General features: G+C 32.4%; 1 protein-coding gene across 6 annotated transcripts in view; it reads left to right on the top strand.

Moving 5' to 3' along the window:
• ANKRD17 (ankyrin repeat domain 17) overlaps positions 1-19,712 on the top strand; it is a 173,637-nt gene that overhangs the window by 60,926 nt on the left and 92,999 nt on the right. The gene's annotated exons all lie outside the window — the stretch shown is intronic.

Raw genomic sequence — 19,712 nt, forward strand, 5'->3', positions numbered from 1 at the left:
GATCTAGTATAATAGGCACTTAAATATAAACTTTAAGATCTAAAGGAACTATTTAAATGTCTACTTATTTTATAAAGTGTGAAAAATATTAGTTCTTGTCTAGTCTGACATTTTATAAAATAGTTTTATTATGATTCTTCACATATACCTTTGACATTAATGTCTTTAACACTCCATCAGTGTTTTGGGTCATTAGCACTGTTTTCCAAAGCACCTCTTCCCCTTCAATTTAAGATGCGAGATAAAGTACTAACACAGCTGTATATGAAGGTTGTATCTCAAGCCAGAGACATCTATACCTTTAAGACACTTAGGATTTTCAGTTTTCCGCTATCTAGCTATTTTTGACTCCACAATGAAAGCATTTACTGGGTAGTTTTTAAAAAGTTTTAAAAGTCTTCTTTATAATAACATCAACATTTAGAATTGAAGACCAAGAATGCATTTTTATTCTTGTTACTTTTCTTTGCCTTGAAAAGATTGGCATGTGAATTTTATATTTACTTTATTTATATCCTAGATATAGATACTATTCTTAGATAAAACAAAATTGTTGGGTAGAGAACAGTATTTGTTGTAATAACAATGATCTGTTTTGGTAATTACTGAAATTTATCAAATATGGTACATATATACTTATAACAGTTTGAGTGACCAAGTATCTAGTGTTCTAATGTTATTTGTGCTCATTATCGTTTGGTGTGTCAAGAATATTCTTTTCTGGGGCACTTGGATAGCTCAGTCAGTTAAGCATCCAACTCTTGATCTCTGCTCAGATCATGATCTCATGGTTCATGAGTTCAAGCTCTAAGTCGGGCTCTGTGCTGACAGCATGGAGCCTATTTGGGATTCTCTCTTTCCCTTTCTCTGCCCCTCCTTTCTCTTCTCTAAAAATAAATAAATAAACTTAAAAAAAAAAGATGAAAAAAATTCTCTCCTCTTAGATTTCATCCAGCCTTGGAAATTATTCATTTAACAAATATTTTATTGAGTACCTATCCTGTTCTTTGGAGCTTGGGTTATGTAAGTGACTGAAACATAATAATCTTTGCCATTTTGAGATAGTATAAAGACTTTGGCACTGATTTAAATGAAATGGGAACCATTGGACAGTTTTGAGCAAAAGAATGATAAGATCTGACTTATATTTTAAAGGGAATTGGAATACTTGGAAATCTGACTCTTATTATTTGAGCTTGATTCAGTTTTGGATATTATATATATGAAATTTATATATATTAAACATAATATATATGAAGTTTAAGAAAAGTTCGGTCGTTTATATGGGTAATGAGGGTCTGTTAGAAATCTCCTGCTTTGCTGCCTCCTCTAGGGTATTTTATTGATCAGTGGAGCCAATGAGAAGGTGAAGATAGTAAAGGCAAGGCTCTATACTTTCCTCTGAGGAAAAAATCCTGGAGGAAGAAGAGCTCTCTTTTTTGGAGATGGGGAAGAGAAACAAAAGATAATAGATTAAGATATGTAAGTTGAGGTATCTATAGCACATCCAGAAAAAAATATCTAGCAATTTAGATAATAGAGAACTGATGCTCAGCAGAGAAGTCTGTTTGAGAGAGAGAAATATTTCAAAGTTATCAGTAGAATAGGTCATATTTAAAACTTGTGTTTATAGATGACATTACCTTGTTTGTATAAGTTAGTTAAAAAGGCTGAAGTTTGAATGGAGAGGACGTATCGTATTTAAATGATTTGGGCAAGGAAGAGAAGCTCAAAAGGGCCTGATTAGAAAATACTTGGAAAAAAAAAGAAAAAAAAATAGTTGAGGTAATGGGCACATTTAATTGTGAACTGAAAAATGATCATAAGAACACAGATAGACTGAATGAAAGTGGAAAGGTTTAGGGTCTTAAAATGCAGTTAGGTACAGGTGTAATAGAGAATAACAAAATGATAGAATTAGAGTGGGTAGATGTTAATAAATGTAAAACTTCAGCGTTAGAAAAAGATACAAGTGTTCAAGATATAACCATGAATATAGGTTCTCATTTTGACTAGGTTATCTTTATTACACCTTTCAAATTTTGGGATTCTTGGAATGGAGCATTCATGTTTTTTCTCTTTGTTGAATTCAAAGGAAATATTTATAGCAGCAATCTGTCTTTTTAATTTACTTTTTAAATTCCTTCTTAAATTTGATTTAAAATTTGGAGAGCAAAATTTGCAATTATTTTGCCCTTTTTTATGGTAAAATATACATAACAGTTTACCATTTTAACCATTTTTAAGCATATGGTTTTGGTGCATTATGCCCTTTTGTCAGTTATCTTTACATTAACTTTATTTCTGTGAACTTCAAAAATATTTTTATTTTGGTTAAAAAGGTTCTTTGACCATAATGGAATTAAGCTTAAAATAAAAAATAGACTTCTGGAAAATCCCCAAATATATGGAAATTAAACAGCACATCTTAAAAATAATGCATGGGTCAAAGGAGAGGCCACATAAAGAATGAGAAGATATTTTGAATTGAGTGAAGTATACCTGAGTTTGTGGTATGCAGTTAAAGCAGTTCTTAGAGGGAAATTTATAATATTAAATGCTTATTTTTTTAAAAAAGTTTTCAAATCAATAATTGAAAGTCCTACATTAAGAACTATAAAAAGGGGCTCCTGGGTGGCTCAGTCGGTTAAGCATTGCTCAGGCTCAGGTCATGATCTCATGGTTCGTGGGTCCAGGCCCCATGTCAGGCTCTGTGCTGACAGCTCAGAGCCTGGAGCTTGCTGTAGATTCTGTCTCTGTCTCTGTCTCTCTCTCTACCCCTACCCCACTCACACTCAGTGTCTCTCTCAAAAATAATAAACATTAAAAAAACTTACTAAAAAAAGAAGTATGGAAAGAATAAGATCAAGGCAAGCAGTATAAAGATAATAATAAAGATAAAAATGGAAATCAATGAAATTAAAACCAAAAACAATGAAAGTAAAACTGAGTTTGGTTCTTTGAAAGGATCATTATGATAAAGCTTTAATCAACACTGATTGGGAAGGAAGCAAGACAGACAGACAGACACACAGGTTACCCATATCAGCAGTTGAAAAAAGGGACATTACCACAAATCCCACCCTTATACATTGAAAAGTTAATTAAAAGGGACTATTATGAATAACTTTGCCACCCAATTTAACTCAGGTGAAATGGACAAATTCTGTGGAAAACAGACTATCAGGTTTCACTCAAGAATGCATAACCTGAATATTATCTAAGAGAGAAATATTTCTAATTAAAAACCTTCCAGCAAAGAAAACTTCATGTCCAAATGGCTTCATCTGTGAATTTTTTGAAACATTAAAGGAAGAAATAATTCCACTTCTATACTAGCTTTTCCAGAAAATAGATGATGAATGATTACATCCCAATACCTCCCTAAGCAGACATTATAAAAAAATAAAATTATAGACCAATATGTATTATGACCCTAGATGCAAAATCCTAATAAAATATTAGCAAATAGAATCTAGCAATATATAAACAAGTTTATACAACATGAACAGATGGTGTGTATATGCAAAATTCATTTAGCATTTGCTAGCCAATCAATGTAATTCACTATATTAACACATTCAAGAAGAAAAATCATTTTACAATCTCAACAGATACAGAAAAAGAGTTTGATAAAATTAAACTTGCGTTAATAAAAAAAAACATTGTCAGTAAACTAGGAATATTAAGAGAACTTTCTTAGTTCTGATAAAGTGAATTTATAAAAAATCTACAGCTTATGTCATCATACTGAATGGTGAGATTGAATACTTTTCCCCTAAGATTGAGAACAAGGCAGAGATGTCCATCTTATCATTCCTACTCAACACAGTACTGGAGATCCTAGTCAGGTAACTTAAAAAAAACAAAACAACAGCAACAACCACAACCCAGCACAAATATAGGAAAGAATGAAATAAAACATCTTTTATTGGTAAATGACATGACCGTCTATGTACAAAATCTGATGGAACCTACAAAAAAGATAATAGAACTAATCAGTGAGTTTAAACAAGGTCTCATAATTCTGTATATTAAGTATGAACATTTCAAAAATGAAAATTTTAAAACATATCAAAATAAGACCAAGAAAAATGCAACACTTAAGAATAAACAAAACTTAGCCGCCTGGGTGGCCCAGTCTTTAAGCATCCTTCGTCTCAGGTCATGATTTCACGGCTGGTGAGTTTGAGCCCTGCACACGCTCTGTGCTGACAGCTCAGATTCTGTGTCTCCTTCCTCTGCCCCTCCCCAGCTCATGCTCTGTCTCTTTGTCTCTGTCTGTCTCTCAAAAATAAATAAAATATTTTTAAAAACTTAAAAAAAAGGGTAAACAAAACCATGTATATTATTTATGTGCTGAAAACTACACAACATTCATGAGAGAAATTGAAGGTGATCTAAATAAATGAAAACATATATACTATATTTATGGTTTGAAAGACTCGGTACTGTTAACATGTAAATTCCATCCCACTCATCCCCCCAATATGGCCTGTAGACTTTGACATAATCTCATTCAGAATCCTATCAGAGCTTTTTAGTTTTGTTTTTGTTTTTAGTAGAAATTGACAATTTTCTGTTAACTATAAAGAAAAAGACCCTAGAATAGTGAAAACAATTTTGTAAAGAATATAGTTGAAGGATTTCAAGACTTAACTATAAAACTGTCTTAACTAAGACAGTGTAATATTGATGAAAGGATAGACATGTAGATTAATAGAACAGAATAGAGTCTAGAGAAGATCTGTGTGTGATCAACTTGATTTTTGACAAAGGCGCCAAGACACCTTTCCTCTCAATAGAGAAAATGTAGTCTTCTCAATGAATTGTGCTGAAACATTTAGATATCTTTTTATGGAAGGAACTTCAACTCATGCCTTGCACTTTATACAAAAATTAACTTGAATTGGATCATAATCCTAGGTATAAAAGTTAGAACAATAAAACTTCTGGAAAATAACAAAATCTTTGTGACCTTGGGTTAAACAAAACTTTTAAATAAGGCACAAACAATGCAAACATAAAAGAGAAAATTATAATTTGGATTTTATCACATTTCAAAACTTATGTTCTTTAAAATATACTGAAAAGAAAATGAAAAGATAAGCTATCAGCCTGGAGAAAGTATTTGCAAACCATGTGTCTGATAAAGGATTTGTATTCAGAGTATAGTAAGAATTTTTACAACTCGATAATGAGGAAACAACCAAAAAAAAATGGGGAAAATGTTCTTAACAGATCTTTTATTGAAGAAATACACCAATGGTGAATAAGCAGAGGGAAAGATGCTCAATATCATTAACCATTAAGGAATTGCAGAGTAAAATCACAATGTAACTTCATCCTAGGAAAATAGGAGGAATAAAAAAAAGGAAAAAACTGATGGTACCAAATGTTAGTGAGAAGTCAGAGCAGCCAGAACTCCAACAGTGCAGGTACAAAAGCAAAAAGCTATTACCATTTGGAAAAGTCTGTCAGTTTCTTACAAATTTAAATATAGAGTTATCATATGACATAACCATTTTATGTATGTACCCAAGATAAGTTAAAACATGCTCACATGAACCTTGTACTCAAATGTTCATTAGCCAGTGAATTAACAAATTGTGGTACCTCCATATGATGGAGTACTATCCAGCACTAAAAAGGAATGAACTGCTGTTGCATGCTGTAGCATCACTGAATCTCAAAGGCATTATACATTTTGTGAAAGCTTCAGTTAGAAGTCTGGATGATTCCATTTCATTCTGGAAAAGAAACACTGAAAGTAACAGGAAACATGGTTGCTAGTAGCAGAGGGTAGTTATAAGGAATTGAGCCTACAAAGGGGCAAGAGAAATATTTGAGTGCTAAGAAAGACTTATCGTGATTGTGATGGTAATTACATAACTATGTATTTGTGAAAATTCAGAGATTTGTACAACTAAAAAGGTGACTTTTATTCTGAATTACACTTCAGTAAACCCGACTTTCATAAAAACTTAATTGAATACAGAGGGAAAAGAATGAAGAGAATATAATATTTTTCTGATTTTGCTTCTCTTGAGAAATAAGCAGTTGCTTTAACTGAAACTTACTATGACTTGATTTTGATGCCTGACTTTTTTCATTCATTTAAACATAATTAGGTTGCATGTACATACTTAAAAATGAATTATATATATCAGGTTAATTCTTTGTATCTAAAAATAATACAGATTGTTATGATAGCTCTTTTGGGATTTTTGTTAGAATTATGTAGAGATGGTTGGGTTATTCCTGATATTTTTCTTTAAAGATCTGAAGTAGTTTTTTTCTTATTTGCCAAAATCACATACTAGGAAATTACATCATCTTTTTTTTCTTTTAAGGTAAGCAAGATAGAAGGGTACAATCAAGTAAAAAAATTCTTCTCATTGATTTCAATCTTCAGTTACCACTGTTAATAACTTGGGTTTCTACATCTTGAAATTTTTTGTTTGTATTTTACACATGCATATGTTTTGGTTTTAAAATCAACTTAGATGGATACATACCATGTTTGCTTTTCTGTGGCTTACATTTTTCACTTAGTGTAATTTGGGTATCTTTCTGGATTGATAACCATATATTCATTCGGTACATGTTTTTAAGTATTTACTGTTTATTTTTTTATTTTTTATTTTTTTTCAACGTTTATTTATTTTTGGGACAGAGAGAGACAGAGCATGAACGGGGGAGGGGCAGAGAGAGAGGGAGACACAGAATCGGAAACAGGCTCCAGGCTCTGAGCCATCAGCCCAGAGCCGACGCGGGGCTCGAACTCATGGACCGCGAGATCGTGACCTGGCTGAAGTCGGAGGCTTAACCGACTGCGCCACCCAGGCGCCCCAAGTATTTACTGTTTAAAACTAGCAAGGAAAAAAAATAGGGTCCTTGCCTAAGCAACTGATATTCAAAAGATAATAAACAAATTGGGGGAAAATGTCACTATTGATAGGTTTAATGAAGGTAATTAGTTAAAAGGTAAAAAGATGAAAAGTGAAGGGACAGAACGAGCAGGAAATGTGCATTAGATAGTTGTAGTATAGGACTTTATATCTAGATCTGCTTTATTCTGCAACTAAATTAATCGTTCTGTTGATTGGCATGTGGATTACTTATAGTTGTTTTCTGTTATAGTCAATACTGTGATGAACATCCTTGTACATGTTTTTTACATGTACAAGTATTTCTGTAAACTAAATTCTTAAAAGGAAAATCACATTTTTAAATGTTGATTATACATTCTGCCAAATTATCCTGTAAAACATTAGACATTATCTGTCAGTGGATGAAAATTGCCTCATTTTAATTTTCATTTACCTGAATCCCAGTGAAATTTTGCATATTTACTGATTGTTATTTCTGCCATAAATTGCCTACTTACACCGTTTTGCCCATTGTGGGATTTGTCATTTTCTTACTGAGATTTTAGGATTTCTTTATAATTCTGTTTATAATATATACATCATATTTTATAATACTTTCTCAATCTGTCACATGTCTATGGAATCTTTAGATTTTTCATTTTTATGGTGTCAAAATCTATCACTCTTTTCTTTCCTAGCTTCTCGGTTTTGTGTCTTTCCAGAAAAGCCTTCTTATATTAGTTTTAGTCTCATATATTTTTTCTGTGACTTCTTTAGTTTTATTTATGTTCGTAGTAGATTTTAATTCATCTGGAATAATATATATATATTATCTGGAATTATACATATATATAATATAATCTGATATATAAGTAAAATCTAGAATTATTATATATAATATAATCTGATATATATATATATTTTTTTTTTCATTCTGTGATAGGGACCTAACTTTTTACCAGTTTCCTAACCATTTTCCCCAAATAATTTATTGAACAATATATCTTTTACCCCCACTGACTTGAGATACCACTTCTATCATATTTAAAAGTCCAAAATATGTGTGTTCTGGATTTAATACTCCATTGTTTTAATTAATTTCATTTTACATTTAACGCCTGATAGGGAATCCCTGCCCATTGTCTTTTTCAAAAAATTTTTGGCAATTTCTGTGTATTTTCTCTTCCAGATGAACTTTAGAATCAACATGTCAAGTTCCATTAAAAATCCCTTTGGGATTTTGATTGGAAGTGCATTGAATTTACAGATTAATTTGGGGAGAATTGACATCTTTACACTATTGAATCTTCCCATCCAAGAACATGGTATGCCTCTCCATTTCTTTAGGTGTTCTTTTATGTCCTTCAGTAAAGTTTTATGGTTTTTTGATATAGGTCTTAGACTTTTCTTGTTAGGTTTATTCCTAGGTAGTTTTTGTTGTTATTGTGAATTACATCTTTTCTTCCAGTTTACATGTTGTTTTTCAATTGGTTATTGCTAATATGTAGGAAATCTATTGATTTTTGTGTGTTCACCTTACCAAGTACTTAGTTTTCAATGGATTCTCTTGAAATTTCCAGAAGGATGATTATATTTTCTGCAAATGATGGCATTTTGTTGTTTCCTTTTTTTCAGTATTGTATGTGTTTAGGGGATTTTTTGTTTATTTTGTTTTTTTCTGGTCATATTGCATTGGTTAGGTTTCCAGATCTGTTTACTACTAGCTCTGATTTGGGCATCTTTCCTGATTGAATCCTTTCCAATTTTTAAACTTTTACATTTATATGTGGCTGACATTTCTGGTAGAGCATGTTATCAGGAACAAAAGTTTCCTTCTTGACTTAACAAGTATTTTCATGGTAATGAATATCGTGTGTTATTATGTGTTCTTGTTGAGATGCTATATATTCTTTTCACTTCTAAATTTTAATGTAGTGCATTACATTGATACATCTACCTACTGGTTATGATGTTTTCAATTTTTAACTGTTACTGAGCAAGTATTTATTTGGATATTGCATTATACCAGGAACTTTGGCACACACTGTTGATAGTGCTAAATCTGAATGGTTCTTGTCTTTCTTTAATTGGAGAAGAGAACTAATTAACAGATATCCAAGAATAAGATAATTTTAGGCTGTGATGGTACTGTGCAGAAAATACGGATAGTGGTGTGGTAGAGAGATGACGCTGGTACTTTCTTTGGTAGTACAATCTGAGAAGGTAAAGTATGAATTAAGACATGAAGAAAAAGCATTGTAGGCAGGGGAAGATCACTATTTCTGTACTTAAAGTGAGTTGTATTTCTTAGTATTTTCTTTATCAACCCTTTCTTGTATGTGTTGTATGACACAACTGCTGAATTTAATTTACTAATGATGTGTTTCATTAAGTTTTTGTTTTGTTTAGTTATTTTGCTATTCCTGCTCAGGTTTGCTACTAGAGTTTTTATGCTTATGAGCTAGGGAGTTTTCCCATCTCTTTCCTGGGCTTTGTAAATAATATCATAATGCTCTGTTCCATCTAAAGGGTAGATCTATGACTACCTTTAAGATATCTTCTGTTGATATATTCTATTATGTTTCTACCTTTTCTTGAGTTAGTTTTGATTATTCCTTTTCCTAGAAAACCATCCATTTTGTTTAGATTTTCATGTTTCTTGATTTATAGTTTTTATTAGTTTTCCGATTCTAATGACTCATGTTTTTTTTCCCCTATTATTTTCTATAATTGAATTGCCAAAGGCTTGTCTCTTTTATGCTAGACCTACCTAAGAAGCAGTTACTGGCTTTATTAATTACTTCTGTATCTCTTCTTAATTTCTTCATTTCCATTATCATTATAAATTATACTGATACATTTTGACTTGGATTTTATTTTTGAAGATTTTTAAGACGACATTTTTTCTATAAGGACAGTTATGGCCAAATCCCATAGGAAATAATATGCTTACAATTTTAATTTTTATTTTGTCTGTATTCTGAGATTTTTTTTTCTTTTTAATTTTTAAGTGTCCTTTATTGTTAAATTTTAGTTTCTGTTAGCTTTATGGACCAAGAATGTAACCTGTATTACTATTATTTTTTTAATCTTTTGAGATTTTTCCTTTCTTTAAGGTATGGTCAGGCTTTTGTTTGCTTTCAAAGACTGTATTCTCTGTTCATGATATACCAGGTTCTGTATTCACTATGATATATAAGTATAATTCATTAATTCTATTTCTGAATCCTCCATATCCTTGCATAATCTTGCTCTCCTCATTTTCTGACATAGATTATGTGGAAAGTATCCCACTAAGTTGTGTGAATTTTCTAGTTGCTTTTATTTCTAGTATTTTTACTTTATATATTTCAATGTTATATTGTTAGGCACATAGAAGTTTGGCTGTTACACACTCTGGTGTATTAAATCTATTATCATTATAAAATATCCTTTTTCCATTTAATGCTTTTGCCCTTGAGTTCTTTGATATTAATAGCACCTTTGACTGGGCTTACTTTTTCATGCTTCTGTTTTTAGCCTTATGACTAAAAATTATAGCTCTCATGATAGCATATAGTTGAGGTTTTTTTATTTTGTTTTGTTTTAAATCCTATTCTGTTTGTCATTTTTTCAAATAAGAGAAACTTTCCCACTTGCTTTTCTATTAACTTGGTGTTTTGTTCTTTGGTCTTTTTCCTCCTATTGATGGTTATTATAAAGATGTCTTTTATTGTCACTCCCAATCCCACCCCAACCTGCTGCCCCTTATCTTTAGACGTATTTATTAAGTTTTCTGTATTTTGTTTCCTTCCCACTTTGAAAACTATGTGTTTCATTTCTCTTTTTCAGCAGGCATTGAGTTAAATTAAACCATACTTTTAATTAGTTGCTTTCTTTGCTGAACATAGGTTTTTGGCATTATATCATTCAGTCTTGGCTTTCCTATTTTTTAAATTGATATTTTAGTAATATGTTTATGTTATAATATGTTTTCACTTTTCTGACTTTAAGGAATCACTTATTAACAACCAACCTGAGATGATAAAGATAGGTTGTATTATACTAGTTTCTTTTCCAGCTGCTTAGTGTTAATGATTACCAGGGCTGTCCTTTTCTTGGATTCATTTTTGTTGTTGAAGGCATACATTCTCTAAAGTTAGAAATATTTGTCATTTTAAAGCTTTCAATTTGCATATCTAAAAAAATTATTCTACAGTTTAGAATTTTACTTTCAAAGTAGTTTTGCTTCAGAACTTTAAAAAAAATCTTTTTTAGCATTTATTCATTTTTGAGAGAGAGAGCACACGTGTGAGTGTGAGCAGGGGAGGGACAGAGAGAGAGAGGCAGACACAGAATCTAAAGCAGGTTCCAGGCTCTGAGTTGTCAGCAGAGAGTTTGACGCGGGGCCCCAATCCACAGACCATGAGATCATGACCTATGCTGAAGTCGGACGCTTAACCGATTGAGCCACCCAGGTTCCCCTGTGTTTTAGAGCTTTAAATTGCACAATTTTCTTCTAGCATCTTCAGTTGTATTTGGGGAGTCTGATATCAATCTGATTTTTAATTCTCTTATTAACAACTCTCCTTATAAAGTTTCTACACTTTACATCCTTGGAATGTTCAGATTTTACCAGGTTATGACTGTGTGTGTTTGCATCTGAGAATGAGTATGTATATCTGCATATGCATTTTAAAGCCATTTCATAAGAATCATTTTATTCTAAGGCTGTTTTTATGACTGATGGATAATAAATACCGGAGACAGGTTATAATAACTTATAATTAAAATGCATTGTACTATTGATATTTTGAATTTGGGTAAAGTTTTAAAAAATCTGTAACTTTAATTCTATTGTAGAAAAACTACTTATAAAATCTAGATTTGAGAATTCCATATAATTTTACTTAATTTAAACATTCATATTTGTTCAGTTTATAAAGTTTATATGTAATATTCATAAAAATTTCATATTGAATTGTGATTTCATACCGAGTTGTTGTAGGCAGTTAAGTACTTTGAAGCTTAAGAAAAAAAGTCATGTTTTATATTAGCTCTGTGACACCAGTGCTATGCTGACCATTATATCACCAATTCTTAGCGTATTCCTAGATCTTAACTAAAATTTATTAGATGGATAGATGAGTATGAATGAAGCAGTGTAGCAATAAGTCAGTGTTTTCTTAATAGATTTTTTGAAAGCTAAATTTATTTTTAGTCAGGTTCACTTTAGTTTATTTACATGAATCTCAGGGTACTGATACCATAATGAGTCATATTATTAATTGATATTTTTTTACAGGAGGACTTTAAGTGGGTTTTTATTTTATGTTATTTTATTTCAGCATATGCATAGATCAGTGTTCAGTGATTGTATTGAAGGTTTTATCTTAATGCTACAGAAAAACTATATCCAAATACACTAGTTTTGGAATACTTTACTGTTTTAAGAATTGAGGTATTTTAGCTGAAGTTTACCCTATTTAAGACTACAAAAAATACGGATCAAAGAAATTTTTATTAGACTTTAGGGCCAGGTGTAAAAGAGAAGAAATTATGATGAAGGTAATAATGAGTATTTCTTATTTTATCTATAATTAATCTGTGTTTGTCTATATACAAAGAACTAGGAAGAACAAATATATTTTACTGGTCTTGTTTTAGAGACATAAATCTGTTTATTCAGTCATTGTTGTAAAATTATACAGATTGAAATTAGTTTCTTAACTTTAATATTTACCTTATTATATGCAGCTTTTTTAGTATCTTTTTATAAGCAACAGATATTTTCGTAATGGTAAATAATACCAAGATTCAGAAACTGTTATTCCTTTGAATTAAGTTTATGTAACCTATTCTGAATATTGCTTGAGTTATTCTGTAATTCAGTACATGATGATGGTCTCAAGTCAAGTTGTTCTAATGAACCTTTATTTTTGGTAGGTGAAATGGTATCAGTTATGATCTATGTCTTTAAACCCAGTCTATGTCAGAAATGACAAAACTGGTCATAAAAATCAAACACTGACATTTGCTAAAAGTAAAAATCATACAAATTGTAAAAGGTTTATCATAAACATTGTTTTGGAGGGATTTTTCTGCATTGACTGGATTAAGAGAGCTTCAGATTTTAAGTATGGTGAGTTTTGGTTTGAAGATACCTTGTTTTCCTGGAGCAAGTGTAAGAATTCTTTGTTATTCTAAAAACATTTGTAATATAATCAAGGTCTAGATGATCTTTCTTGAAATGTAGATTATCATCTTAAAATTCTGATTACCAGCCTTAAATTGAATGATAAATGGGCAAGGTAGTTTCCAGAACAGCAAAAGTGGTAATTGATGGATAGGGGTGGGATAGAAGGGTGGGGAGTATTAAAGGTCAAGAAGTCCAAATTCTGGAGCTGCTAGCATTCTCATTTTTTAAAGTATTTTATCCTCAGAGAGTGACTCTTTTTCCCATTCTCACCTCACATAGTCTTTCATTTGATGTATTGAAGTAAGTTCCTAATTGATTTGTCTTTGTTGTCACATCTGTCCAAAACCATCTTTTTAAAAATTGGTTATCTTAATACTTAAATCCTTCAGTAACCTACCATATGAATTCTGAATTTCTCAGCACAATATTGAAAGGCCTCCTCTTCCTTAAGCATTATTTTTTTTTTTAACCATTCTCATTCAGAATTGTTTTTTCCTTTCTCTATATAATGATATATTAGTGTCTATTTAGTACTGTTTTTCAATCTTGTTTGGTATAGTTACTTCTTTGCACATAGAATTGCCTTTCTCTGTTGTGTATTTGTGGAAGGCATCGATTATAATAAAATGATTTTTGTATTTCCTTTCTCCTTTGGCTGCCTTACTGCTTTTTGCACATTGTATGTAATTGGTGGTGAATATTTGTTAAATCAGATGGAACTGGTATATTTGATGTCTAGTTAATCAGAATATACTATATCTTTATTCTGGGGAATAAATATCAGTTTATTACTAGATGGACTTCTCTCTTTAATATAGCAGTGATAATTTATCTGTTTTGATAAGGAGTTAGTTTGAAATGTAATGCTAATATTTACAGTTTGGCCAGATGGCTCTTCTTTTCCAAATTTTTATATGGCATTGTGTTTTAGTATAAAAGGACTGGGAGTACCATTAATGGTATAAGCAAATTCCTTCGGTGCTGACCTTTTTGTTTTTTGGGTTTTTGTTTATTTTTATTTTTAGAGAGTGAGAGAGTGAGCATGAGTGGGGGAGAGGGGCAAAGAGAGAGAATCCTAAGCAGGCTCCATTCTGAGCCTGACATGGGGCTTGATCCCACGACCCTGGGATCATGACCTGAGCCGAAATCAAGAGTCAGATGCTCAACCGACTGAGCCACCCAGACATCCTCAAGTCCTGACCTTTATTAAAAGACCTTGGTTTTCATTGTTAAGTATTTGCATATGAGAAAGTAAAAAAGAATTTTGATTACCTTGTTAATCTAAATAAATAGTAGTACTGTTAAATAACGATTTTTTTTTAAACAAAAGCAACTTCTTTTGATTAAAGCATCATCTTTAATCTTTCAAAACCAAAAGGCTTTAACTTGCACAAAAGCATAGAGACAAGTATGATAAAGTCACTATAAACCTTTTTCTCAGATTCAGTGTTATCAAGAATTTGCCACACAACTTTGTTTTCCTGAATATTTTTATGGCACATTTCTAGAACTATTCCTGTATATGGCTACTGTAGTATGCATCTCTAAAAGATGAGTGTTTTCTTACTTAACCATAATTTCTTTATACTATGTAATATCCAGTTCATACTCAGATTTCTTAACTTACAAAAATTTCATAAGGTTTGTATTATTTTGCTGGTTATGTCTTTGGAGTCTCTTTAATTTAGAGCAGTTCTTCATTTTTACTTTCTCTGCCTTTTTCAATAAACATTTTCCACATTTCACTTTTGTCTGTCTGTCTGTCTGTATTTATTTATTTATTTATTTATTTACTACTTAACTTTGTGGTTCTCAGCTTCTCACCTCCCAGGGTCTTTTTGTCTGTTTTTGTTTTTCCTCCAAGGGGACATTTGGCAATGTCTGGAGATTTTTTGGTGTCACAACCTGTGGTAGAATTGCTGCTGGCCTCCAGTAAGGTAGAGGCCAGGGATGCTGCTAAACATTCTGAAATATATAGGGCAGCCCCCAACAACAGAGATAATCCAGCCCAAAATGTCAATAGTGCCAAGAATGAGAAACAATGATTTAACTTGCTCCATTAACTTTGCCTTAATTTTTATAAACTAGAAATGATTTCTGAGGGCTCTATTAGATTATTGTTTTCAGAGGGGCAAGAATACTTCATCGGAGATACTGTGTATTTTATGTTGCATAACTCAGGGGCATATAATGTTAGTTGTCTTAATATCAGTAATTACACAGTATGTTCAAGTAGTGACAGCTTTGTCCCTAAATATAGAACTTAAAGTCAGAGAGCAGAATGAAAAAACCCTTTTACTCCAGCATGGAATTTTCTAGTGGAAAGAATATTGAACTAGTTAATTGGATAACTGGTCTCTTTGTGCTAGATATTTAGAAACCTGCTATTTAAATGAGGGTCCTGTGCTTCTATTTTCTCATCTGTAACAATGAATTGAACCTGGTAATTTCTAAGGCCCTTGCATTTTGATGGATCTTTATATTAGACAAGAACTTGATGTACACACACCATTTCATAAAATATCCAGCTAGTGAAAACAATATATCCAAAATAGTTTAAATATAACTTAAATTGTCATGCTTTGAATATTAATAACTTTGACAAGTTATTTCCTTTAAAGAATAAATTTAATAAGGACCTACCTTTCCTTTATATCTCTCCCCTCTTCATGCAAATTATCTTACATTTCATTTAAAAAAATGTTTCAAGGGTGGGAGGGAGGGAGGGTAGGGGATGGGTATTGAGGAGGGCACCCGTTGGGATGAGCACTGGGTGTTGTATGGAAACCAATTTGACAATAAATTTCATATTAAAAAATAAATAAGTAAATAAAAATTCTATGACAAAAAATGTTTCAAAATATTTATGTGAATTTCTTTTATCTTTTAATTTTTTTAAGTGTATTTATTTGAGAGAGAGAGTGTGTGTGTAAGCAGGGAAGGAGCAGAGAGGGAAATACAGAATCCCAAGCAGGTTCCATGCTGCCAGCATAGAGGCCAACATGGGACTTGAACCCACAAACCATTAGGTTATGACCTGAGCTGAGATCAAGAGTCAGATACTTAACCAACTGGGCCACCCAGGTGTCCCTATGTGAATTTCTTATTCAGGCCATTTTTAATGTTCTAGAACTTGGCTGTGGTTCAAAATGAACTTTTTTGCTATGGAAATAATGTAATAAAAATGAGTAAGGTCAATGGGAAAACACATTTTAGTTTTTAATCTGAATTAGCTCAGGACATGGTAGAGCCGGATATGCTCATAACTCAGTTGACCTTTGAATAAAGGATTATTTATTTTTGTATTTTTATGACTGCATCCCCTATGTCAGTCTCTCTCCAGTTGTTCTGTAATGTAGTAGAAGAATCTTTCCAGTTGAGGAAAGAGGAATTGGTATTAAGGGAGGAAGTTCTCTTCTACTTCCTACAGCGTTTTTCCTCCTCCCATTCCCTTCTGTACTTTTTACCCTGTAATAGTGTTCATTTGTGTGCATACTTTGGCTCTCTCATTAAAGAAATAAGTTCCTAGATAGTAGAGTTGATTTTGCACATTTCTGCATCTCCTCTACTGCTAACTAAACAGTAGTATCTCCTGCACAAAGACTGTTGGCCAATGATGAGCATTTTGCCCTACCTGTTACTTAATGTTGCCCTATGTATGATTTTTCAATATCTGTAAGATATACCTTTAAATTTATTTTTTCTAACTACGTCTCCCCTTTCCAAATACACTACAGCCCTTTGGAATCTGAAGGTGAAGAATCCCCAAACCATCTTTTATTTACTCAAGAATTATTTGAGTCCTGACAATAAGATGGGCATAGTTCCAGTTGGTGGATATGTATCAGTGAGCCAAACAAAGTTCCTCTTTCCATGGAGTTTAGAAAGGCAATAAATATAATAGTAAGTCACATGTAATACATTTATGAAAAAACTGCATTATGAATAAAGATCTAGAGATGGCTGAGAGACTTGCTTAGGTTGCACAGGTAGCATCTGAACCAGTGTTGGTACCTAGGTCTTTAGACCCTAACAGTGTCCTTTGAATTAATTTCTTCTTCATTAATCTCAAACTGGGGGGATATCTATCTCCATTCCTATTCTTTTCTTTCTCCCCAGTGCCTTTAAAAAAAATCTTACATATAGGGGCACCTGGGTGGCTCAGTTGGTTGAGCATCTGACTCTTGGTTTTGGCTCAGGTTATGATCTCACCATTTGTGAGTTTGAGCCTGGCATTGGGCTCTGTGCTGAGGGTGTGGATCCTGCTTGGGATTTCTCTACCCTTCTCTCTGTCTGCCACTTCCTGGCTTGCTTTCTCTCCCTTGCTCCCAAAAGATAAACAAACAATTTTTTTTTGTGTGTGTGTGTGGGATTGAGGCCTGGTGTCGGGCTCTGCGTTGAACATGGAGCCTGCTTGAGATTCTCTTGTCCCTCTCTCTCTGTTTCACCTCTTTTCTTCTTCTGTCCCTTTCCCCTGCTCATATGATCTTCCCCCACCCCCCTCCCCCCCAAAAATCTATATTTTAACTTATCAAGATTTTCACAAAGTAAGAATAGTGGACTTAAAAATCAACTTTTGTGGAGAAGTTTGTGATCAATAAGAAAACATATTTCTCTTAAAAAATGTTTTTTTTAACTCAATATAGAGAGCAAGCATGGGAAAGAGGTAGAGGGAGGGAGAGAGAACCCAAGCTCAGTCCCAAGACCCTGGGATCATGACCTGAGCCAAAATCAAGAGTTGGTCGCTGAACTAACTGAGCCATCCAAATGCCCCGAAAACATATTTCTGTACTTAATACCGTCATGAAGAGATTGAAATGTATTTTTCTTAATACATTTTCACCGAGCTCAATTAGGGCAACAGCGTGGCATAGGGGACTTTATGTCAGAAAATCACTTTTGATTGAAAGTTAATACCTTCTGTGAGCTAACTTTCTGACCTTCCCTACAGTAAAATACTCTGTTCTAGAAAATAGAAGTTTTATGCTTGTCTACCAGTGCCACATTCCTTTTTCTGTTGTCTTAGATAAATTTGTTATTTTGGTCAAAATCTTTTCATATTTATCTTTCTGCAAGCAGTATGTCTTTGAACAGTTTTAATACCTCTGATCTATACTTTCGATTTGGCACTTAATCATGCACTGCTCTTTGAGATACTTTATTTTCTAAAATTCTAGTCTGAAATATTATTTAATTTTTCATTTGTTTATTTTACCTATGTTCATTTTTCCATGTTCATTTCCTTGTTTTTCTTTTGTCTTCTCCCATTGGATTGGAAAGTTGTAGATATTTTAACAGAAAATTTCACTAGGAAACAACTTTTTCTTTAAAAAGACTTTTCTGGGGAGGGTGGTGTCTGGGTGGCTCAGTTGCTTGGGCATCCCACTTTCGGTTCAGGTCATGATCTCACGGTCCATGAGTTTGAGCCGCGTATTGAGCTGTGTGTTGACAGTTCAGAGCCTGGAGCCTGCTTCAGATTCTGTGTCTCACTCGCTCTCTGCCCCTCCCCTACTCACACACACACACACACACACACACACACACACTCTCTCTCTCTCTCTCTCTTTCTCAAAAATAAACAAAAATTTAAAAAGACTCATCTGGCCTTCATTGAAGATAAGAAGACATAGTTTTTATTATGCTATAATTTTGAATCACAACTTGCTATGGCTAAATTGTGTCCAAAAGTCTACTTCTTAAAATATAACATTTATGCTTATACCACTACCTTAAAGGATAATTTACAACTAAAAGAATATAATCTTGTTTTTTTCCTAACTCCCTATCATTTTAACAGTTGTTATTGATTGACTAAAGTTAATATACTGCAAAATTTTGTGAAATTTTTCAAATATTTACAGAGATTTTCAGAGTATTCAGTGTCTTTGTATTTGAAGCATTAGAAATCTGAAATCATGCTAAACTATGTTAATCTAATGGAAATTTGGAGAGAAACATATTATTTCCTCCCAGATTAACATTCAGTATTAAATATGTGTTGGTTAAATATAGCAGTTATTCCTGGTTATTAGATAGGTGATTTTTAAAGATCAGTTTCTGATCATCAGTTTCTGATGTTATAATGGCTAAAAATTTATTGCTTACGGTTTTTTCATATTTCTTACATTTAGATAGTAGGCATGAGCATAATTGTGTTCTAGATTATTAATTTCTTTTCTATTTTAGTTATTAGTGTTAGAAGTACTTTAGATTTGTGAAATAAATATGTAAATTACTGATATTTTATATAGTAATTATCAACTTTTTATCAGCAAACAGGAGAATATAGCTCAGTACTTACTTGTAAGTAGCAGAATGGTAAGGGAGATCACAAGACTTCCCCATGTCTTAGGTGTTTGCTATATTCTAATTCTTTACATTTTAAAAAATTGAATTTGGTATATGTTACTATATTACTGGTTCTCAGTGGGCCCATAGTCCCTCAGGGTCCCAGAGACCATTTCAGGATATCAAAGAGGTCAGAACTATTTCATAACAATACTGAGATGTTATTTGCTTCTTTTACTCTATTGACATTTGCACTGATGATGCAAAAGCAGTGGTAGGTAAAACTGTTGGACTGTAGTCAAGGCAATGGCATAAAATTGTACTAGTGTCGTTTATTCTTCTGTGTACTCACAGTTAACAAAAAAAGCCAGTTT

Source organism: Prionailurus viverrinus, chromosome B1, assembly GCF_022837055.1.
Source record: "Prionailurus viverrinus isolate Anna chromosome B1, UM_Priviv_1.0, whole genome shotgun sequence".
Classification (NCBI taxonomy): domain Eukaryota; kingdom Metazoa; phylum Chordata; class Mammalia; order Carnivora; family Felidae; genus Prionailurus; species Prionailurus viverrinus.